General features: G+C 44.9%; 1 protein-coding gene across 1 annotated transcript in view; it reads right to left on the reverse strand.

Annotated features, from left to right (window-relative positions):
- Window positions 1–9,377, reverse strand: part of PLPPR1 (phospholipid phosphatase related 1) — a 117,985-nt gene extending 108,608 nt beyond the window's left edge. The window contains exon 1 of the mRNA XM_042021484.1: window positions 9,294–9,377. The gene's annotated coding sequence lies outside the window, so the exon portion shown is untranslated. The remainder of the gene's footprint in view (window positions 1–9,293) is intronic.
- Between the last annotated feature and the right edge of the window lie 11,046 nt (window positions 9,378–20,423).

A 20,423-nucleotide genomic window follows, 5' to 3' on the forward strand; every position in this document is an offset into this window, starting at 1 on the left:
CAGCAGCCACTCGGAAAAAGATCATAGTAACTAAGATCTTAGGGATAGTAAAATGGTATAATGTTAAGCAAAATTATGGTTTTATAACAAGGTGTGACAACCAGCAAGACATATTCGTGCATAGAACTGCTATTAAAAAGAATAACCCTGAAAAATACATCCCAAGCTTGGGAGATGGAGAGGTGGTGCAATTCAAAATTATACGAGGTAGAAAAGGGTTACAAGCATCGCAGGTCACTGGGCCTGATGGTGTTCCTGTAAAAGGCAGTATATATGCAAAAAATCGTAGTCATGTTAGACAGTATCTCTATTGTAAGTCCCCCCTACAGTCTCCCTTTCCTAATCCCACCTTTCCCTTTTACCCTATGTCCTATTACCCCCAGTGTATTCCCAATCCGTTTTTTCATCCATGGTTTCCCTCACAAAACCATGCTTTTGCCAACTGTTTCCCCAAAAATCCCTTTCCAATGCCGAGTGGAGGATGAAAAGGGGGAGGGAAGAAGTTAAACCCTCTCCTGCCTCAGTTTCTCCACAAAGCATGCTCAGAGAGTTCTGTCTCCCTTCTGTCAGCCCTAAGATGTTCCACAGAATCTGTTTGGACATTTAAAGACTCAGGAGGCTGGCTTGTTTTGTTTTGAAACTGTTCTTGTTATGTTTATCCAGTTGTTTTCATTCTCCTTTTATTAAAATAAAACGGGTGAGGTGTTGGGGTCCCTCCCCTGCCGTGTAGCCCTGGGAGAGGGGCCCTGAGGGCACAGACACGGGGTTTCCCTGCCCCTGCTCAGCCTCGTTCCCATTGGTTGGTTTGTGGTCCCTGCGCGGGCAGAAGGACCCTTGGTCCCGTGACTGGAACAGTTCCTGGGCAGAGCTCCGGCCATGCGGCTGGAGAAATAAACATCTCTGAAACAGCTATCAAGAATCTGTCTGTCCATATATATTTCCTTTCCACGGGACTCCTGGTTTGATATATGCGTGTTGCGGTATCCCCACTGCAACAGTTATGGGTTTTAGAAGAAAATAGAGTGTCTCAGTCTTCTATTTCGAGAGCTGTTAGAGTGGCAGGAAAATCTGCCTTTGGTGGTGCTTTTTCCATAGGGACAAATGCAGTGACTTCCTGATGTGAGGCACCACAGGCAATGCTGAATAAATGCAGTGCACCCAATTCATACCACTGCTGCTCTGTGGAACACCAGCTGTGCTTTCCCTTCTCTTAAGGAGACTACTGAATCCAAAGACAAGAGCAGCAGAGGGGCTGGGGAACAGTTTTGGTCATCAAATCTAGTGGGTAGTTTCAAAACTGAACTCTGGGTAAATAAAAGAAACTGCAAACCATAGAGAGATAAAACAGTGATACAAAGCAAATATAATATTTCAGTGTATCTGAAATGACACCATATTTTCCTCCTGTTAGCAAGAAAACAGCTTATGGATTTGGTCAACCCAAAATAATTTTCTTCCCAGCTCCTAGTTATTTCCATCACTGAACCACAAACTCATGAAATTTTCTCTAAAAATCCAAATAGTGAACACAGATATACACACAAACAGAATTAGCAAACATAGGGGTCCTTCACGAGATCCTTAATTTGTTTTCCTACTTCAAACTCCACATCCCTTCTCTAGATACCAAAGTCAAAAGTAGAATCTTCTCTGTCAAATTCATGGCACTAACACAATACAGTAAAACGGAAAAACCCTTGCACTCTCAACCGGAAATAAACAAAGAAAATAAACAACCCCCACCCTCACTAATGCTATTCAAAGTGGTATATAATTTTATGTTTGCAATTATAAGTAAACATAAAACAAGGCCTCCAAAAACATCCCTGCAGAAAAAAAAAATTGTATGCTTAGTATTTCTGCTCAATGTTTTGGGCCAGAACTTTTCAAATCTGTGTAATTTCTGGCAGAAATCTGTATGTTGCAGAATTTTATTTTGCTATGGAAACTACTTGAATAAGAGAAACAAAGCCATAGACCAACTATTTCTAGTCAAAATTTCCTCCTCTTTCATGCAAATCATACAAGTCCTTGAACAGCTTCTCTTTAAAGATCATCTCCTGCGGCACAGGCACAGCTTTTCTTGCTGAACACCTGTGAATTAGTAATATTCTGCAAATGCCTTGCATAATCTGTGAGTGGATGCAAGCGGTGCACAGCCAGCTCCCCCAGCCCTGAGAGCTGAGCCTGCTGACAGCCCGTGGGCTGTCCAGGTGCCATCTCTCTGATGTGGATTACACCTCCTCTGGGATGGGCAGCAGGGCAGATTAACATGGCCTTCAGCCACCTCAGCAGTGCTGTTAGAGCTTCTCTATCAAGCTCAAACTGAGTATCACCGAACCCCTCATTTCCTTTCCTTCCACAGCTGCCACTGTCCTTATCTAACCTCAGGTACCTGAATGTTTCCAAGCTGTTTCTCAGATGTTTGGGTCACTGGCTGCACGCACTGGGGCATGCACAGAGGCAGCAGCAGAGGTACCGTGTTTGACAACCCCACATAAACAATGGCCTCCCTCCACTCACTGCTGTAATGGTGCCTGAAATGATTATGCACAAATGATTTGTCTCTTGTGTTTTTGGCAGCCTTACAGTAGTAATGTGGTGGCCACAACCCATGACCCACCTCTAGTTTTCCCAAGACCACAGGCTGCGCCAAAGGGCTGCCCTCTGTCTCATGTTCTTCAGCACAGAAAACCAAGCTGCAGCCATGAAGCCAGGTCACCAGTTAATGGCTGGAATGGATGATCTTACAGGTCTTTTCCAGCCTAAATGGCTTTATGATTCTATGTCTGCATTCAGAGTACATCACCTGTGTAGCCAGCAAATAGTCGGGTCTCAGCGAATGCCTCAGGAAGCTGGGTATTTCTTGAATGGCACTTTATTTTTATGGTATTTGAATTGCTGAAAGACACTACCTGCTTGTGATAGCTTTCATGACTGGCAAATTGCGTTACATCTTCTCACGTCTTTCCAAATAACATTCAATGTATTCTCAAGATAACTGAGAACAATTTGTGTCAGTGATGCAAGGATGTGAAACCTTCATCAGTTTGTGGCTCACATTTCCACTGCGGAGAACTGAAATTCCCTTGACTCAGCCCAGCGTTGGAAGTATAATGCTGGAGACTGGTTTCTTCTGCCTGACCTGGTCCTGCCTACAAGGAACATACCCACTATCAACATGTATTTTTTAATAGCCCATTCTACCAGCAATTCAAATCCCTGAATACTCCAGTTGCTACAGTGATCCAGTGACAAATAATTTTGCACACCCAGTTCTTTAAAATCTGTTCCACTTTTCACCATGGTGGATTACAGCCAGTGGTTCTGCAATCCAGCAAAGGTTTGAGCTACTTGAAATCTCCCTAAGTCACACCAAAGTGGTGGGCACACTCTACTGTTGCACACACATGCCTTTTCCCTGCTCATCAACAGCATTCCCAGCACAGTGACCAGCAAGACACCTCCTCAGGTGTCTGCATCAAAAGCACTGTGGTGCTCCGAGCAATCTGCGGGCACAGCCCTTAGAAAGAAACAAAATACATTTGGGGACACTTGGATACAAATGGCATTTGGGGACAGTCTTCTGGGGCTGTTACCCCTCAGCCCTGTATTTTGCAGGCTGTCCTGCTCTTGTCCTGCTTGTCCTCAGGTCTGCTTGCTGACCATGGCATATCACGAGGTAGGAGAGCTTCAGCACAGGAGACCCTGAGCTTGTACTGCAGGTTTGCTCTGTGAGAGGCAAGACTCCTTCACAAGACTCTGCAATCTGTGTAAACTCTAAATTGTTCTTCTGGCTTCATTTATCCAAATACAGCATTGCCATCGCAACAGTGTTATTCTGACAGGTTAATGAGTGTGTTGCACTGGTATTACAAGGAAGCTTTGAGCATGAAAGAGAGTGATTTAGGTGTTCTAGAGAAGAAAAGGCATCCTTTTAAAACTGCTCTTCATTTTTCCAGTACCTTGCCTTTCTCCCATAAATTATTCTCATGGGATGTTCCAAAAATCTCAGGTGTATTATATAAAGCTATATTTTTCAAGTTTATTGCAAAATACCTCATCTAATTAAGAACAAATACTTAGTTTCTCTTCAGCTTGTGTTACTAAATGTCCCCCTCCATGCACAAGGAACGAAACACAGTGTGGAACAAGCAGAAAAATAAGTTACCATAGAAGAGCTACCAGCAATTACTCAGCAAATACAATAAATTATTGTATATGTGGAAATTAAATGTACTTCATTTTGTTGTCACTGAGTATTTTACAAGCGTGGGTGACAGAAGCACAGAGCAGCATACAAATGTGATACGACTGCCTCTTGCAGTGTGTGTGTTTCCATTGAAGTTGGATTTTTTTTTTCTCCTCCTCTCCTTTTGATAGATTTAAACTGATGGATGGTGAAGCAAGATTCCGAATTAACTGGAGCCTCAGCTAAGCAGCAAAAAGCAGCAGAAAAAACATCTGTGGAAATTTCATACTGCAGTCTCATGCTCCTGTTTGAGTTACTCAACAGAGCAGCCCTTCTAAGAGGGTCCAACCCTCATCTTCTCTAGAAATCTGCTAGTTTTGACAACCTCTAAGAGGCTTTCATGTTCACTCATATGAGATTCTGCCAGGCTCAACTGGGCACAAGATTCAGACATGTTTCTGCAGACTTATACATCATGTGTCTTCAGACAGGAATGCAGCTTGATTTTGCAATTGTGCAGAGTTCAATTCCAAAATCAGTTCCACCTTCTGAGTCTGTAACAGTAGACTTAGAGCTATTAAGAGAGCTGGTGTCTCACAGGTGTTTGCCATGATTTCTGTAAAACCTCTTTGTCTTCAATGGCAAGAGCCCTTAATTATAAATGTGGCTCCTCCATTGCATAACTTTTCTGAGCAAAGGATCAGCCTTCCACTTGCTAGAGCACAGAAAAGAGAAAACAAAGACAAAGAAGGTGTGTATTGTCAATGCTATTTAAACAAATGGCTTAAAGGAGTAGAGGATGCATGGCAGTGGGGCAAGGTAACTACCCTATATGGTCAGGAATAACACTGACACCCTCAAAACAAGAGAAGCAAAGGATAGTCAAGCCCCACAGCTAACTTTAAACTTCTATCTAGCAGACACAATTCTGTTATTTTGGCAATGAGTGGTATGACTTTACAGTTCATGCCAGTCCTCAGATCCCTAGAGGAGATGTTAAATCAGTGATCAGCACATTTCTACACATGGATTTGCCTTGAAGCTAATTCCCGTTCTGGTTAAGATGCGAGAATCACACAGCACAAATCCTTCGGGAAAATGGATCAAAACACTGTCTTATACATATAAGCCCATTCTGCCCCCACTCCTCAATCTGTGGCCACCCCTTTCTGACTAATTATGTCCTTGATCACTCCTGTACAACTTTCACTATAACCACGAAGTATGGCAGCTCCGCAACACAACCCAGATGCTGTTATGGGATGTCCTGTACCCTGCACTAACAAAGCTGAAATAAAATACAGAAAACCCACTTTGATAAGGAAAGTTGTACTTCAAGAGATTGGATAGACATTAATCCACTGGCTTATTAGGGAAAAAAGTAGTGCAACAAGTCAACTGTACAAATGATGCTACCCTCCATTCCCTAGGACTGTGTGGAGTTGCCCCCATCACTGTTACATGTGATTCACAGAATCACAGGGTTAGAAGGGAGCTATAAACACCATCTGCCTGCAGCCCCTCTGCCATGAGAAGCAACACCTTCCACTAGACCAGGTTGCTCAGTGGCTAGAACACTTCCAGGGATGAGGCATCCACAACTCTGGGCAACCTCCAGTTCTGCCCCACCCTCAGAGTAAGGATTTTTTTCTTCTAAAATCTAAATAAACCTACCCTGTTTCAGTTTGAAACCATTCCCCCTTGTCCTGTCTCTACATGCTCTTGTAAAGACATCTGATCGTTTACAACACAGGCCAGCTACGCTGCTCTGTTTTGACAGGTACAGGATACCAACAAAACAGGTTTTCCAAAAAGGGAGCAAACAGGTGAACATTGACCCCATATCTAACAACCCAGATAATGATTAGTCAGTACACAGTAGAAGTCAGATTCTGTAGCATCTCTTTTTCAGCCCCATGTCCATCCAACAGACGTTGATGGTAGCACAATTTTAACAAAAGCATGAGATTTTCAAAATCAGGGCATTGTGAACAACAATGCCACTCACAATAGGTCTCTCAGCTGCTGCCAAGCGAGCATTTCTGAAAACTACCACTGAAAAGCAAGTTTCATCCTGGATTTGCAAACCTAGCAAACAATACCTGAATAGGGAAGAGAGAATGTGTGAGCAAGCTGCAGCACCAACTTTGCACATCAGTAGCAATAAACATGCTGGTCATTATTTTTGTGTTTATGCCCCATCCAAACATCTACCTATTAAAAACTCCAAGAGCTTTAGGTGTTCTGCAGAAAACAACTGTGCTTGCAAATTGATGTTGGCACCTAGTCTTTTCAGTGATCAGATTGAAAACAAAACAAAACAAAAAACAAAACAAACCGAACAAAAAATGCCCTGAGAATTGTACAGGGCTAAGTCTGAAGAATTCAAAGTAACACCAAGCTGGGCTATCCGAAGAGCATGGAATTCCTCCAGAGCTGGGAAATTCAAAGCACAGAGCATCACTGACACCCAGGCAGAGCCACAGCAGACACTGTGCAGCAAGTTCTGGAGAACTAACCTCTCAGCTGCCAAACACAACAGAACACAACTGAAATGGTTTAACTCACATGGGAATCTCAGCTGGGAAGCAATGGTCTAAAAACAAAGCAAAGATTTCAAATTAAGTCATAATCTGGGGTGTCCTCACTTACTTCCTAGGAAATAAGCATTCTGATTTCAGTCACTTAAACAAGGTGGCACAGCTGATTTTACCACCCTTGTGTGAAAACTAGTGGAGAGTTGACCATATATCACAGACTTGCTGGGCACAAATCAGGAGAGAGAGAAAAGAGGCTAAGAAGTCTTCTGGCATCAGCACTACAGGATTTATCTTTGTTCTACCTTTATTTTGAGGAAACAAGGATGGGGAAAAATAATCTTGGAGGCAGATCTTACTCTTGAAGAGTCACCATCTGAAAAAGTTTCTTTCACCATAACTTCACCCAGTACACATAGGACAGCATTAGGGGATTAAAGAAATGTTTCTTTTAAGCATTGATCATAGGTAGTTGTTTTCCATCAGAGAAGTTTTCATATCTCAAGGGTCTAGTGCCACAATAAGTGACAATTCCACAATAAAATGCCAAAGTGATATTCACAATAACGCCTTGTGAACACAATTGGAAAAACACATCCTCCATGATGTTGTATTATCCACACAACTGTGAGATATTTGCGGCTGTCAAAAGTATTAAGAAGATAAATTAGAGCATGAGAAAGTAGGCTTATCAGTTCAACATACTATCTGATGGAAGTAATAATTACAGAAATGTTTGTCAATTTTAAAAAACAAACAAACATTGAAGTACAATGGTAGACAGATTCTTATCATTGAACAAAGAGGCAGGGAAGAGTGAGCAAAGAAAAAAAATATTGAAGCTTTTCATGACAACTAATGCTGTCAAAGAAAATTGAGGTACAGTACTAAAAAATTAGCTAAAAAATTAAAACTAAAAAATTAAAAATCAAATGAAAATTCTAAGGTCTCCTTCTTCTGCTACTGAACTCTCTCAATCCAGACAAAATGTCTCCAATTACAGAGCAAGCAAAAGGTTCTGTAACTGAGCAGATGTGACTACATGACTGAGGAATTAAGGATATGGTTCCCCACTAGCTCCTTCTCTTCTCTGATGTTTCATCAATCAGAAATGCCACTTGATATCATCCTTGCTTATACACATTGGTTTAGTTATCTTTTTCAGCATCACTGGTTTTCCACCCACAGTGGGCATAAGCCAACATTGAAATATGCCACGTGAGAGCCAGCAATGAAAGTTGGAGGAAAGGAAGGAATACAAATAAATAAGGGAAGGTAGTAAGGAACTGTTGTCATAGCTCCCAGTGCTTGACAGATCCTCAGCTGATGTAAATTTTGTCCTTTCTCCTCCCCTGTGTCAAGCGTTGAAAGCAGATTCTCTTCCTGTACAGTACATTCAAAGTTACCTGTGGACAAATGCATAAAGGACTTCCCCTAAGGTCTTACCTGTCTTTATTTTTAGAAACAGCCAACCCAAAAATCAGACCTGGGAGCAGCAGAGATGATTTGAAAGAGAGGGAGATCCACAGCAATGTTCTCAGATTAAACGGGATCTTGAAATTCAAAGGCTGTGGGGAATCACACCAGGTAGCCTCAGCCTCAGAGGTAACCCCTTCTGCAGTAACGGCTGGGGAAACCTTCCTTCCCAAACCAAGCACAAAACCCCCATTGTACAAAAACGAAAGGTTTTTTTAAAAAAATCCGTCTTGTGCCCAAGTAGAAACAGGCAGAAATCTCTGCAAAAAGCCATGATCTCTGTTTTTGCTCGCCATACCCACCTCATTTGCAGTAGGGGGGATGTCTGCTGGGGTCCCTGCTCTGTCCCAGGTGCCTTCACGCCCCACAAAAGACCACACCGCATGCAGGACCAGCGCTGTTACTCTGACACATTTATTTCTCAAGTACTCACCCAGAAGGAGCCAGAGAACTACTGTACAACCTTAGAGCTAGGGAATCTCATCTCTCAACCTGCAAGCTGTCAATGACAGCTGATCAAAACGCCCGCATTTCTCTCCTTTCCCTACCACGGACGTTTTGCAGAGATGCAAAAAGACCCAGAGTCAGGGGTCTCTCAAATCACCCAAACCTGACAGGGACATCGCACACGGTGACATTTCAGCATCTCTGCTCCAAAGCCTCTTTCCCCGCATGCGGCGCGACCATCACGCCCTGCTGCCGCCGCCGCAGCCTCCTCCCGAACCGCAGCCCACCCGCACGGCCCCGCGGCTTGGGGGCACCGGCGGCGGCGGCAGAACCCCTTCCCGGGAGGGGTTCCCGGGGGTGTTCCCGGGAGGAATCCCGCGGGAAAGGGCGGGCGAGGGGGCACCCAGCACCTGCCACGAGAAAAGCGGCGATGCCCCCGTGCCGCTCCCGCCATCCCCGACACCGACCCACCGCATCCCGCATCCCGCATCCCGCATTCCGGCCCGCTCCGCAGCACGGCGCGGGGAAGCCGCCGCCTCTCCTCGCCTCGCCCTGGCTCCCGCCGCCCCCCGCAGCCCCCCGGCCGCCGGTCCCGCACGGGCATCCCCCGCCGGGCCCCCCGCGCCCCCGGCCCCGCTCACCCCGCGGCGCGGCGGCCCCGCTACGGGCGGAGGTCTCCGGGAGGGCGGGCGGGCAGCGCTCGCCGGCCGGGCATCGTGGTCCGCCCTCCGCCGCGGCGGGGAGGGCCGGCTCGGGGACTCCCTCCCTGCGCCGCCTGCTTCCTCGTCCTCCTCGCCCCCTCCCGCCTCGATCCTCCGCAACGCTGCCCGGAGCAGAACCGGCGCAGCTCCCTCCACGCCGCCCGCCGCTCCTCCTCTGCTTCCCCGGGCACCGGACCCGGCTCCAGCCCCCGCCCGGCGGCGGGGCGGAGGGAGGGGACAGGGGCCGGCCGGGAGGGGCGGGCGGAAGGGAGGGGAGGGGGAGCGGGACCCCCAGAGACGCCGCGGCTTCCCAGCTCGGCCGCTTCCCCGGGGCTGTCCCTTTCCTGGTGGCTGGAGCAGAGTCCGGCTTCCGTGGACATCGTTACCTGCACTCGGCGGTGGCCGGCGGAGGCTGGAGGCAGCCGGACATCTCTCCGGGTTGCTCCTGCCCCAGTCCCGCCGCGGGGAGCACGATGCCCAGGAGCCTCGACGGCATCACGGCAGCAGGACTGCATCGGGAACAGATGGATGAGGTCTGGGTGACCCGCAGCCGTGTTGGTGCCCCAAAACCCCGGGGATCCGCTGTGTTACCGGAGGCCTTCAGCCTGGAGCAGACGGATGACAGTGGGGTGGGATAAAGGTCCTGATCCAGGCATCGGCAATGCTGGCGTGCCCCCTTCCCCATGCCTCATGCAAGGCACCGGGCAGGACTGCAACGCTGCTGCACGGTGTTGTGGTCCCGATCCCCAAAGCCATCCATGTCCCCGTCCATCTGGGAGCTACCAGGACACTGAGCTCATGGTACCCAACAGAACGTTGTCCTCAGCAACATGCCTTACAAACATAGGGAGAATAGCTTGTGCTTTCTCTGTCTTAGGCTTAGATTTGCCTCCAACTCACAGATGTGTTACTTTAACTGAGAATGGTACCACCCCAACTACATTCAAGCTAAATTCCTAGTTGGCAGGACAAAGGAAAAAGTGACCCAGGAGTTATTCTACTGCAAATGAGCAGAGACTCCTGGCTTCCCACAAGTGTGTGGCATGTTCTTGTCAATATGCCTCAAGTGTAAAATTGAAAAAGAAAATAGCACCCACAAGCTAGAGTAAACCATGCCAACATAATTTTTATCTGTGGATCAATGGAATTTAATTCCTCAGTTGCCTAGATATCTTGCAGAAGCATTTTCCATTATTCATTACCCCACCACTTCTTGGGCAGGGCACACTGTGCCATGTGGCGGTGGGGTGACTCGCCAGAGACCACCAGTAAGCCCAGACTGTTTGTGTCTCACCAGTATGGACCACGGGCCACATGGACCGAGGAGCACAACCAGATGAGCAGTGCCAAGTTATTCACTGAAGGTTTGAGAAGTGTTAAGTTTTGTCTGCTGCAATGCAGAGGAAAACATTTGTGTATCCAAAGCCCTTTTCCTTTGTACAACAGCTGGAGCACAGACACAGCCCACTGAAGGATGAGAAGTATCTGTTTGCTTAAGCAGTGCAACAGCGTCAGTAGAGTTCATCTGGTCATACCCAAAGACTGATATTTGTCCAAGAGATCAATCAAATTACATTAATTTCAAGAGTGTTTGCTTGGAAACTTAACATGATAATGTCTTCTTTGCAGCTTTCCATCCCTGCAGTTTTGTTGTTTCGTCCATTGTTTCTCCCCACAAGAGCCATCTCCTGTCCTTGGTGGATGTAGAGGACACAGAGGGAAAGCAAAGCACTCCCATACCTTGCTGCTCTTTCCCCTCTTTACACCACCACCAAGCCTAGTAGGAGCACAGCAGGAAGGCATGATTTGTTTTCCTCCCGGTTTTTGGTCATATGGATTTCTGACCCACTTGTCATTTCGGGGAAGCTCAGCTGGTCGTGAAGTTTTCTTTCCTTGTGTGGTTGTTGTGTGGCTTTTGTGGAGCTACAGCAGTAGCAACAAGGGCTATTTTTAGCTTAAAGTAGGCCAGGCAGTTCCAGAAAATGTATTAATAGGAGGAACATTTGAGAACAAAACAAGCAAACAAAAGAGAAAACAAACTGAGAAGTGTAAACAAGAATAATCTTTTACCAGAAGCAGTTGCTAAACAGTAAATATGAGGAACTGCATCCTCTGTATCAGGGGACATGACCCCACCCCACAGCAAACAAACTAATGCAGTCCCTCATCAATATCTGTTGCCTCCAGAACAATCAAAGTATCTTGTTTTAGCACCATGCACCTGGAGTGGGATTTTTAGAGATGCCTGGTTCATCAGATTGCAGTATGCATTCATTTCCCAGGAAATGAATGCATACCTAGCTTGGAAGTTTAAATAGATATTATTCTCCTTCTTAGAGATCACTACACATTTATGTTTTGAATCAGAGTGTAGCTGGTACCCAAAATGTGTTGCCCAACTTGCTGGGAGAATTCACGCCCACATTTGTAGTGAAATCCTGTGGGCAATGTGCAGCTCTCTGCAGTAGGCAGAAAAGAGGCAAGGATGTGTACTATAGGAGAAAGATTCATATTCTGCTGCTAAAAGCAACAAATCTTAGTTTTCGATCGATGATAATTCAGTGGGAGGCACAGGTATCTGTCAGCTCCTTTATCCTTGTTGAAGTTTGAAGACTGGATTGCAACAATTGACCAGTCTGTAAATCTTCATGGAAGAATGAGTGCAGCAACATTGAGCACAAACGTGTACTTCCCACATGGACTCACAGAGCTGGTTTTTACTTTTTTTTTTAAAGCTTCTGGTAGTAGTTGATTATCTTTATTCCTTTAGAAGTCCCAGTAAGACATCTCACATTCTGACTCTTGTTAGAGTCATTCCATTGCAGCCACTTGCAGAATATGCTCGATGCTGTTTGCTTGCCTGAGTGTTTGGGTAGATGCAATCCAGAAACCCAGGACAGTCTCTGTCACCATAATCATATGTTACTCCATCAAGTATTGTAGTAGTATGCTTGTAGTGGCAACATAAGTGTTTGCTATATATAGCCCACATTTGCTTGGTGCTAATTTTGTGAGACAATTTCCTCAAAAAGCAGAAAGAATCAGCACTTTTTGCTTTATGTCTCTAATTGACAACTGCATCCCTGTGTCCCCATCTGACTTTTTTCCACAGCAGTGTGAATACATACAAACTTTCAAATGAAGTGATATCAGAGTTTAGTGCATAAGAATTCAACCTAAGTCCTCGCTGTTACTATGTGTCCATAAATGTGCCCTGATGGTCTTTTCAGTTGCAAAAGTATAGACATTTTTGCACAGCTTTTTGAATCCAGGTCAACTTCTACGCGTTTCACTGTCCAGAGCAGCCACATCTAATTCATGCCCACACCTCTTGATGCACAGAGCAGGAAAATGACAGCATACATATGCACAGATCAAGCTGTACAAGCCATAGAGGTGAAAAGTTTGCAACCAGTATAATAAAAAATAGTTTTAGGACTAATTTGGGGATATTCTTTTTTTAGCTGAATATATTTTGCCTAAGAACACTGCACTTACTTAATCATCTTTGCCGCGTGCTTGTCAGGCAGCAGTGATGGGTTACCAATCCTAGCCCTGCCTGAGCAAAATTAGAATACAAGTCTGCAAAGAACCTGAAGCTAAGCGTGTGACCATGATGGCAGTGTCACTCTGGAGAGCAGGGGCTGACTGCTACAGAGCTGGTAACGAATTCCTGCTTGGCAGATTCATTTTCACTATGCTTTACTTTCTCCTGCTGTCTTGAAATGACATTACATGCACACCCCTTATTGCTAGCCAGAGACTTAACCATACCACTGTTTTGGTGACAGATGTTCCTGGTTAAGGAAATGCAGTGTAAGTCGTTGCAGTCTCAATAGCAGGGCACATTGCTGTGTAGTAGAATCACAGAATGGTTTGGGTTGTAAGAGACTTTAAAAACCATCTTGTTTCAACCCCACCACCATGGACAGGAACACCTTTTACTTAACCAGGTTCCTCCACTGTAGTACTAAAGTCTCTTAAAACCTAGATTTACATGTTTACCTTATATCACAGATGGAAGAATCAGTTTCCCTAATACCTGAGGGGGCCTCAGTAGGCTCTCATCACATCTGGAAAATTTCCAAGGGGCTAGGAAGGAAGCAGCATCCCTGACCTGATGTGAAGCTCCAAATCAGGCACTGGCCAGGCTGCAGGGGTGCCATAAGAGGTGGTGAATGTCCCATCCTTAGAAACATTCAGGTCAGGCTGGGCACAATTCTGAAAAAACTGATTGAGTGGAGGGTGTCCCTGTGCATGGCAAGGGGCTTGGAATGAGGTGGCCCTTAAAGGTCCCTTCCAATCCAAACCATTCTGTGATTCTGTAAGCCTGTCTTCACAGCAGCTGGGCTGAGAGGCCAAGTCCACCTGAGCCGAACAGCAGCCCAAGCAAGCTTCTCACGAGTAACTCTGAATGACCTGTCAAACTGCCAGTCCCGAAATAGGTCAGGAACACTTTCTGTAGAGTTTGTTTCTGCTCGATCCTCTGCAACAGACCAACAGGCTCCCAGCCACTACAGTCGGTGGTGGAATGGTGCTCAGACCTGGGGGGAAGTAGCAGAGAGGCATCAAGGATTTCCTCTCACTCTTTGCAGACGAGGCACTGCATAGCTAATTAGTCACAGGAAAATGCACCATCTGTTATGCCAATGTAAGATAACCATTCCACTTCAGCTTCAGGGAAGACCAGCTTCCTAAACAACGCCCTACCCAAACCTTCCCTCAAATGGACTCTTTTGGCCACAGGGACCTATGATGGGAGCTGCTGTTTCTCGTTAAACACTCAGTAGGCTAAATGCAAAGACCAGTTTCTTATCTGACATCAAAGGATTCAAGCATAATACACAAGTTAAAACCCACAGAGAGGGAATAGACTGGTTTCTAACATGTCACATTGGTGCTACAGGTATGAAAATCCCTTAGCTGCCACTGATTCACCATGGAGAAGATTTGCAGGGAATGGGAACAAAGAGGGGTGGGAATACAATGAGTAACACACCTTGCAATGCAGAGAATAATCCAAAATTATTATAAGGAGTAAGGAACCACCTTTCTGCTTTTCAACATCAGATTGAATATTTCTAGCAAAAATAAAACCCAAACTACCTCTATGTGTTTACACATACACACACAAACAAGGCTGCTGATAGAGTACAAAACACCTAAGTTTGGGAGAACGATCTTGTAGCTTTCTGATAGCAAATTACATTTGCATAATGAAGTGTACTGGCAGGCAAGCTCAAGGTGAGTGGGTGTAGGCAGGTAGTACATCTCAGCAGTAACTTGGAAAGCTGTTCCCCTAGCACATTTGAGGAGTTTATGTGCCTCAGATCCTGGGGTGTTTTTAGCTTTTTTCTCCAGTTTTCTTAAAATTTCTGGCAACTTCCTGTTAACAAGGAAGAAGATACCATCTCCATATGGACAATGGCAAATTCATAATTACTGCACAGGAAGAGATGAACAGACCAGAATCTGCACCTAAATGGAGATGCCCTGTATTTTTTCTGGTGTGTGCCTAAACCCAGCACCCCAGACAGAGTCCGCAATGTCGGAGAGCAAGATGTGCCTCACAGCCAAGTTTTCTCTATTGCCCTTTACCTCCTAGCCTAAAGTCTCAAATCAGGACACACCCTCTATGTGAAAGTTATTTGAACCCAGATTTTTTACTGCTTGGGTACCTTAAGAATAAACTCTGCTTTTCTGTATAGCGTTCAAAAGCATAAAAATAACATTAAAAAAATTACAGGCAGTTTCGGATTTGGCTGTGTTGCAGATCTAGGAAGAAGGGTTGTCCTACATGAAGGTGTACCAATTTAGCTCAGTTTGTAACCTTGCTATTTATATACTTTTGTATCAACTCACAGGAGTTTAGCTTGCCTCCCTTATTTTGCTGAATTAGATTTTAGCTTATAACCAAGCTACACAAGATTTTTTCCAGCATATCTTGATGTGTTCTCAACTTACATTAGTTTTCTTAATTCCTGTACAAACATGTTGAACTGCACTCTCTCTTCAGGTAACATTCATACTTCATGGGATGGTATTTTAATTCTCAAAGCTAGTCCGTCCTGTTCCATCACTTGCTTTTTCTTGCTTTTGAATGTTGTTTTAAAAAGCATATTCAGTTTTTGGAGGTTAATCAGAGGGTGAGAAGACCCTGTGCCAAAAGGAAGCCAACTAATTTTGATGTATTAGTGAAATTTTAAAGCAAAGTGCATGAATCTTGTGGCCTGTGCAAGCCACACGTTGTGCTTTGATGGTGTTTTACTTGATTGTATTTGTTCATGTTGCAATTGCACCTTAAGCTGAAGTCCAGCAGCATTCATGAGCTGAGTAATCCATCATGAACATGTAATCCATCAGTGTATTCCTGAACCTCTTCATCCTAAAGAGAAAACACAAAATTCTAAGTGTGTTTTAGTCTGATGTCTAAGGATGAGCAGCCAAGCATCCTTACTGAGCTACTTAGACTCATGATACAAGACCTACACTAAAAATCACTGCTAGACGTGCAGGCAAATTATGGAACCACTGGCTGCATTCTGGCCAGAGGCTAACCAAGCTAATCAGGACATGGGAAAATGTTGGACATGATGTGAGGGAACTGTTGGACATGCAGATGCCCCATCCCTGGAAACTTTCGAAGTCAGTTTGGATGGGGCCCTGAGCAAACTGATTTAGTTGAGAATGCCCCTGCTTATTGCAGGGTGGTCAGAGTAGCTTTAAAGGTCCCTTCTAACCCAAATTACTGTGTGATTCCACAAGAAACAGCAGTGTGAGACACTGACAGGTGGTGCCACAAAGGATGGATGGACGGGTGTCACAGGCAGCTGAGGGGGTGTTGTGTGACACACTCAGTAGCTGGGGGGAGCACTAAGGGCCTTTAGGGAAAGACAGCCTTGAAAATCTGCCAAACCCACATAACTATATCAGGTATATCACATCAGATAGGTAACAGAATCAGAAACATCAAATTAGGTGTCTGGGAGGAAAAAGTAATTTGAAGTTGTTGATTTGTGAGGAAACTGAGGTGGACATAAGAAGGTACAGGAGTGATGAAATGAAGGGCTAAGAGATGTGAAAAAGGACAGTAAGCTCTGCAGATGATGTAAGTGGGGCTTTCTGGGGTAGCTGGCAGTCTGCCTCACCCTTGGGCATGGTAGCTGGAGCAAGAGAGTGGAAAAACCCACAGCTCCACTGCCACCATTTGAGGGGTGGATGGCTATGGCCCCAGGAGAACAGGATGAGAGCAGTCCACCCCTGTGCCCAGAAAGACCATTTGGAGCATCCTTGTAACACCATTTTACCCTTCCAGGTCTGGTGGCTTTGGGGGCTGAGCACTGCTGCCTAACCAAACTCCCAGTCTGAGTCCTTGCTGCTCTCAGGTGCTGCTCCAGAAAAGGGCCAAGAGACTCACACTCATGACATCTCACCATTCATGTCTTCGCCTCCCAATCCAGTTCCAGTGCCTGCCATCTCATGGTTACGGGTCCAAGCTATCAGTCATTCACAGTAGTGATTTGCTGCAAAAAGTCCTTGAAAGTCGCAGTTCGCACAGGACTTTTAACGACTAGGAGAAGCTTTGGAAAACCTCACCTGCCAACAATCAGCTGTCAGGGATATCAGCCAGTGTCTAACATTTTTATTTTTCTCCAGTATAGGAGTAATTTTAAAAGCTTTTTAGCAGGGAAATCACTTCCCACTAACTGAAAATGAGTTGTCTTTATATCAGCCGAGGACTTGACCACCCCCTCCATTCTTCTTCTTTCCTGCACAGGAACTTCCCCCTCTGTGCTCTTCTGCTTACTCATGACTCCACTACAGAGCTCAAAGCCTGCTGCAATGCCCTGAGCAGTGAGGTTTACATCAGAACAAATGCTAAGATGAATTTCTCTGTTTGTGAGGTGCTCAGCTTAACAAGATCAGCATGCAGAAGTACAGTGCCTGAAGTTTAAAATTAATTTGCAGTTTGTAGGACAGCTCTCTAGAAAGCAGGTTATTAAGAAAGGATGAAATTTTTGAGTTCAATTGCATTGTCATTTGTCATTTTTGTTAAGTTCAACAGCATCCTTGTGCAGTAGCTGAGAATTATGTGCAGAAGTCATAGTGGTGAGTCAGGAATCTGGGACTTGAACTAAGCTGGCAGTTGGGTAATCTTACATCAAAGATGTCATGTAGTTCAGTGAAGAAATGTGGCATTACACTCACAAGAGCATTCAGGGTAACTGCTTCATTTTACAGGTTTTGATATTAACCTGCTCACTCTTCTGGCAAAGCAGATTTTCCATTAGACCGGAGGAATGGAGTTCCAGAAAGGTTGCTTGTGAAGTCTGGGGACTTAACAACTAGAAATGTAGCTGGAACAATAACTTCTTTAGAACGTACTGGTTGAGAATAACCTCATTCTGTCAGTGAGTGCTGATGACAGGACAGCGGGAAAGTCAGCCCCAGTGCTTCCTTCCTGCTTCAAGGAATTATCTGAGTGATGGCTGAACCAGGATGGACTTTTGTTTTTTTTTTAAAGTGACATTACAATGGAAGGAGAGGGCCAGAAGAGGAGTTCCTACAGACCATTCCAGATTTACTGCCCATTGCACTGCTATCTGCAACCCTGATATGTAGATCTGGGAAGGCTGTATTCCCAGTCTTGGCCTGTATCAGTGCAAGCCAGCTGCACAGCCTCTCTGGCTCTACAGCAAGTCTTGCTCAGACTTAGGGCCAGGGACATGGGAACTCCCTGGATGAGCAGAGCAACGTATGGGGTCTTCACAGCACAGGGGTTCCCACATTTTTTTAAGTATTTAATTTTCTGTGGAAATGAGAGACAACAGAAAGCCTTGTCTAACAAGAAGGACAGCTGCTTTAGTTAATCAGAGACAAGAAACAAGGAAAGTCAGTGACTGTTGACTCTGACTTGATTCAGCAGCACTCATTAAATAAGGGATATGCTTTTGACTGTCTCCCATTTCAGGGAAAAGGAGGATCAATCCAGATCATCACCAGTCAGGGATTTTGTGCCACCCTGAACAACAGTATGATGAATCACAGAATCATGGAATGGTTTGGATTTGAAGAGGACTCATTCCAAGCCCCTGCTGTGGTTTGGAACACCTTCCACTAGACCAAGTTGCTTAGAGCCCCATCCAACTTGGCCTTGAACATTTCCAATTATGGGGCATCCATAGGTCCTCTGGGCAACCTGTGGCAGTGTTTCACCACCTTCATAATGAGAAATATCCTTCTTATATCTGAATCTACCTTCTCTTAGTTTAAATCTATTAACCCTTATCCTATATTTACATGCTCTTAAGTCCCTCTCCAGCTCTACTGTAGCTCCCTTAGGTACCAGAAAGTGCTCTAAGGTCTCCTGGAATCTTTTCTTCTCCAGGATGAACAACGCCAACTATCTCAGTGTGTCTTCGTAGGAGAGGTGCTCCAGCCCTTTGAGCACCTTTGTGGACTCCTCTGCACCTGTTTCAACAGGTCCATGTCTTTCCATGAATGGAATCTTAAATAAAACAACAACAAACAAGCCAGGGGTGTTTATGCACTCATTCGTATAGAGGCGGCAAACCATCACCACCAGTCAAAGTGTACACAGAGCAAGAGCTGCCACCACAGCTACAGAGCACTTGGGATGGCAGCCAACAACCACCCATTGCCCTGTGGAGGTGACTAAGACAGTCCAAAGTTGAAGAAGAGGGTAAATTATAAATTCTTGACAGATCATTTTAGCTATCAACCAACAGGGGAAAAAAAAAGATGTATTTCATAAGAGATGCAAGGTTTGACATGAAGCAGAAAAGACTTTTTCCCTCTAGAAATAGCTTCAAATAGAAGGCCTCTCTAGATGTTTTGTGATGCATTTGCTCCTACTGTGACTGGCAAGATGTGCATTTAAAGAGGATACACCTTTGACTTGATTAGAGAGACATCCAGGAGTGTTTCCAAAGTGTAAACAGACCTGTGCTACCCAGTCCAGTAATCTCATTGATTTAAGAGGGTCATTTACAATGTTTGGAAGGAGAGGAGAAAACCAAGAGAATTTGTCTCCAGAGAAATTTGGTTCTTCAGTTAAAAAAATGCTTCCTCTGTGAAATATGTGGAGATTATGTACTGTCCCTGCCACTTCTTGCTGATGAGTGCTGGGGTATAAGACAGAGGAAGAAGGGTGGAGAAGAACCTACACAATTTTCATCCCCACCTTTTGCCCTGCTAGGTTTAATACAAGATACAGTGGTATCAAGTAGCACAGTGTAGGATTTTTTTTCAGGTACTCTTCTCCTTTGAATTGACTTCATAAGATTTAGAATACCTGGAAGAATTTAGAAATATTAGGGAAAATGTTCAGTTTATGTAGTTGCTATATACACGTGGTTCCTTTTTCTGTTCTCAAAAGGATCACATTCAGGTCTACAACCATCATGGTCCTACACATTTATATTTCACAAGTAGGCACAATCCATTCTAGGATCAAACACTGTTGTGCTTCTGAAGGAGCAGATGCACAGAGGACCTACATGCGCAGATGCGTCACAAGGGTGTGTAGAAACTCCTGTGGTAGCTCATCCTCAGTTAAGAGAAATTTAACACCCACTACCCAACAGTCTGAGCAGAGCAGCTGCTTCTGAACATGGGTTCTTAGAACAGTTTCAGGATAAACACAAAAACCTGACACCCAGCACTTTATAATACCTCAAGGTTTTAAAAGGAAGTGTCTTATTTCAGTCATTGCAATCAGATTTGCCTGTGAATCTTCCAGAGACCCTGGCCATGAACAGGTAGGAATCAGAGACACCTGATTCCGTAGAAGACTTGAGATGATCAGATCAAAGGATCAACAAAAACCCTACAGCTACCAGAGAAATAATAATTTACACAGATACTGTACTCTGCCACCAGAAAACCAGGGTCCGTTCAACATAGGAGTCTAGATTTTAAGCCTTAAAAACCTGAAAGTCTTCAGTAGTTCCTGACTGGGAGAAGAAAACCAGGGCCTCAGAAGGATTGAAAGGAAATAGTCGCTGGTCAAAGAGACAGTGGTGTTTCTGGGCAATATCATCTGGGAGT

This window comes from Corvus kubaryi, unplaced genomic scaffold, assembly GCF_017639235.1.
Source record: "Corvus kubaryi isolate FWS band 111438036 unplaced genomic scaffold, C.kubaryi_AGA036_p1.0 37148, whole genome shotgun sequence".
Lineage (NCBI taxonomy): Eukaryota > Metazoa > Chordata > Aves > Passeriformes > Corvidae > Corvus > Corvus kubaryi.